General features: G+C 34.3%; 1 pseudogene across 1 annotated transcript; it reads left to right on the forward strand.

Moving 5' to 3' along the window:
- The first annotated feature begins 2,820 nt into the window (after nt 1-2,820).
- LOC149158183 (uncharacterized) lies at nt 2,821-4,104 on the forward strand (annotated as a pseudogene). Its single transcript, XR_016262027.1, has 4 exons — nt 2,821-3,097; nt 3,193-3,429; nt 3,533-3,740; nt 3,836-4,104. The product of XR_016262027.1 is annotated as an uncharacterized LOC149158183 (transcript).
- The last annotated feature ends 559 nt before the right edge of the window (nt 4,105-4,663 follow it).

Raw genomic sequence — 4,663 nt, forward strand, 5'->3', positions numbered from 1 at the left:
GAAAGTTTTATTGTAGCATTTGCATAATATAATATCATGTGCATAATTGCCAAACATATTTTATCTCACAATTTCTACATGTTTTCCATTATAATTTTAGCAAATATTTGCATAATTTTTTTTATAGGAATAAGATGTAAATAAATATACATACCAAGAGTTACTTCCCACAATTATTTATGTAAATGTGTAGACATACTAATTTATTAGTTCCTACCAAAGAGTGGTTATAGAATTTGATTTGTCTATTGAATATTGTTAATTTAGCATTGAACAATACAAGTTATAATATTTTATGCAATTTTTTCTAGAGCGTAATTTCTAGATTAAATGGTAAACACTAACTTGCACTATTGTTTTAAATGAATGGTTAATTTTCCATTCAATATATTTACATATAATTAAATTTTTAGCTATAATCAAAATGTAACCTCTACCTCTTGAATGTTCCTTTCCCCTATTTCGAAATATGGCTAATTAATATTTAAATATTTATTATCTATTTTCAATTAAAACATACATAATAAGATACTAAATATCTATATATAAAATAGAAAATTTTATCAATATCAACTAATGCCAGGGTTAACAATTTGTTACAAGGTGAAATTAGTCTAAAATACAATATGTAATATTGTTTCTATCTCAGCTTATTGATAATAATAATAAAATTATATTATTTCTGAAAAAATAATATTTATAAAATTATTTATTTCTAAGTTATAAATTATTATTATTATTAATATTTGTTTAATTATTTAATTAGTTGAAAATGATATATTATATAAATGCAATCATAATTTCTAAAAATTGAATCTATAGTTATATGGTTAGATATCTTCTAGTTATGTTCATAGGGATGTCTATTTTAGAATGGAGTTTTTAAAATTTTAATTTAATTATCAATAATTATTAAGTGGATGGTAAGGATTTAACTTCCATGAAATATTGTAAAATATTTTTAATAGAATACAAAAATCAAAGGTTGAGATTAATCTTCAAAATACTTATGTCATTCTTGTTTTTTTTAATTGAATTGATTAATTTAAAAAAGAAAAGCCATGTGATATTGATAAACAATAAGATTGACTCATGATATTGTAACGAAATTTATTTACATATTAAAAATTTCCATGGTGATGTGAAGGTAAAGCTCCATGAATAAGAATATTGTTCTATGTATTTTCAAATATATATATATGTTTAATTTATATATTAATTTTTTTAATAATTACGCCGTAAGGCGTTTCCCTTTGAAAGGAATAGCCCCAGCCGACTCCGTGTCTTATTGTTGACCGTCGATTTATGGTGTTAGACGATTAAACAAAATTTGATCGTTGATCGTAGGAAGCCGAACGATTAAAAGCAGTTTAGTTGATCGTTGGAAGCCGAACGATTAAAATCAGTTCTCCTGTCATTCCCAAGGAACTGTCCCATCAATCTAGTCACAGGTTGTTTGGCTATGAAGATTGGTATCTTATGTTTGCCCATGTTTACTTGTTCGAAGCTCTACCCTCTCAAATTTGCTTTCCACTGCATAGTTTCTGCCAGGCCTGTTGCTGTATTTGTTTTTCACACCGTCAAAGTTTGCTGTGCACAGCATAATTTCTGCCTGCATTGTTGCTGCTTCAGAAGCAATATGTGCAAAATCGCTGATCCAACTGAGAAGGGTGTTTGGTGGAAAGATGAGACCAAGTGGGTTCTATATTCTCCAGAGGATGCAAGGAAAATTCTGAGAGCAAAGAAGAATGGGGACTCAAATATTACGTTGGGTTCTGTTAAATCTGTCAAGTACCCTTCAGGAAAGCTTTATGCCATAGACCTGGTGGCCATGAAGCAAACCAATGTCAACATTGGCTTCTCCAGAGATATCAAAATCATCAATTCTTGCCCTACTAATGATCAGGTGAGTATATATACCCTTCAGCTCTTTTGGGTAATGGTTTCTGTGGGATTTTTAGTTCTCCTGTCATTCCCAAGGAACTGTCCCATCAATCTAGTCACAGGTTGTTTGGCTATGAAGATTGGTATCTTATGTTTGCCCATGTTTACTTGTTCGAAGCTCTACCCTCTCAAATTTTCTTTCCACTGCATAGTTTCTGCCAGGCCTGTTGCTGTATTTGTTTTTCACACCGTCAAAGTTTGTTGTGCACAGCATAATTTCTGCCTGCATTGTTGCTGCTTCAGAAGCAATATGTGCAAAATCGCTGATCCAACTGAGAAGGGTGTTTGGTGGAAAGATGAGACCAAGTGGGTTCTATATTCTCCAGAGGATGCAAGGAAAATTCTGAGAGCAAAGAAGAATGGGGACTCAAATATTACGTTGGGTTCTGTTAAATCTGTCAAGTACCCTTCAGGAAAGCTTTATGCCATAGACCTGGTGGCCATGAAGCAAACCAATGTAAACACTGGCTTCTCCAGAGATATCAAAATCATCAATTCTTGCCCTACTGATGATCAGGTGAGTATATATACCCTTCAGCTCTTTTGGGTAATGGTTTCTGTGGGATTTTTAAGAGTGTGTTCTTAGAACAATATCTTTGTTTCTTGAAACAGGAAGATGTAGAGTCTGATGAAGAAGATGAATTAGTCACATTCTCTCGTCCTGTTAAAGTTGAAGTGATTAACCAGAGAAGGGAGTCTGATAAGATTGTCAAGATGGTTCCTTCTGTCACTGTAGACCTTGAGAAATTGACTTCTCAATGCCTCTTGGAGGATGAGTGCAATTTGGTTCTAAAGCTTCCCAGGGCTGCAGCTGCCCAATCGGATCGCATCAATTCCCTCAGCAAAAAGGTGTGCATTCATAGATTATGAAGCAATATGTGCAAAATCGCTGATCCAACTGAGAAGGGTGTTTGGTGGTGTTTGGTGGAAAGATGAGACCAAGTGGGTTCTATATTCTCCAGAGGATGCAAGGAAAATTCTGAGAGCAAAGAAGAATGGGGACTCAAATATTACGTTGGGTTCTGTTAAATCTGTCAAGTACCCTTCAGGAAAGCTTTATGCCATAGACCTGGTGGCCATGAAGCAAACCAATGTAAACATTGGCTTCTCCAGAGATATCAAAATCATCAATTCTTGCCCTACTGATGATCAGGTGAGTATATATACCCTTCAGCTCTTTTGGGTAATGGTTTCTGTGGGATTTCTAAGAGTGTGTTCTTAGAACAATATCTTTGTTTCTTGAAACAGGAAGATGTAGAGTCTGATGAAGAAGATGAATTAGTCACATTCTCTCGTCCTGTTAAAGTTGAAGTGATTAACCAGAGAAGGGAGTCTGATAAGATTGTCAAGATGGTTCCTTCTGTCACTGTAGACCTTGAGAAATTGACTTCTCAATGCCTCCTGGAGGATGAGTGCAATTTGGTTCTAAAGCTTCCCAGGGCTGCAACTGCCCAATCGGATCGCATCAATTCCCTCAGCAAAAAGGTGTGCATTCATAGATTATGAAACTTTATGATTCAGAAAGCTTGAATTCATTTTTTGTTTTAATTATTTGGGCTAAGTAACATAAAAAACTTTGGAGTTACAGACTCTGGAGTTGCTGCTAGAGAAACTTACTAGCAAGGACTTTATAAAGAATGTGGTAAGGCATAAGATGCAGAGCAGAGGCTCTGAGTTGGTGTGGAAGGTCTGTCCCTGTCAATCATATGTCATAGGCCGAGTGGACAACCCCTCCATATATGGTCCTTTTCTTACCCAACTTTGCAAGATGGCAGAGGATGATCCCCTCTTTGTAGGTAAGGAGGATTGAATACTATCCATGATTCCTGCAATATGTTGGCATATGACCAGATATCCAATTGTTACTAAATTTCGCTGGTGTTAATTGCAGATCATCTTTACAGCATAGCAGAGAAAGGTTTTAGTACAGAAGGTGATTCTGTTGAGTACTTGTTTAACAACGGAAGGCGACTTACTAGAGTCTTGCCATTGCCAAGTGAAGGAGGTAGGGTATTTGTATATCTAGTCATATCAAAATCTGTACAGGAGAGAAGGGATATCCCACTGTCCAAAGGCGGTGCATTGCATCTGGCCGAACTAGTGTCAGTGGGTCATTCTGGCTATTCCTACTGAGCAATTCCTTTACGAGTATATGGCTAAGGTACTAATTGTTTTGCTTTTGGAACATATTAGACACTCTGTGTAAATTTCAAGTGAACGTAAACTCTTTTTATAAGACTTCTGGAAAGCATGGAAACCAAAGAGAAAGTAGTAAAGGTTAAGTTATGATATGGTTTTGAGTGGATAACTTCCATTAAATAATACAGATGACTAGTGATTTTCTCTCGACGAGTTATGTCCTGTCCATACAAAGTATGTGGGATTTGATTAGTATAGATTCAGATTACTGGTTTTCTCCTGTTCCCTGTTTGAATGGTTTGCTCCGAATTAGTTTAATTATGCTGTAGGGGTTGCTGTAATGGTGGTTTATATTTTTGTTTGAATGTTTTGTTCTGAATTAGTTTTTTATTTTTGTTTGGATGTTTTGTTCTAAATTAGTTTAATTATGTTCAGGAATTTTGATTCTTAAATAAATGAGTGGACACAGTTTGATTTTAAAAGAATATTTTTCTTTTAATAGATTTTTAGAAGAAAAATGCTGACTTTTATATATATAATTAAAAGTTTATTAGTGAGAACATATCAGAAAAGACTGATT

Source organism: Pinus tabuliformis, chromosome 5_2 (assembly GCF_031772625.1).
Source record: "Pinus tabuliformis cultivar Carrire ecotype Pingquan chromosome 5_2, CPIR1, whole genome shotgun sequence".
Lineage (NCBI taxonomy): Eukaryota > Viridiplantae > Streptophyta > Pinopsida > Pinales > Pinaceae > Pinus > Pinus tabuliformis.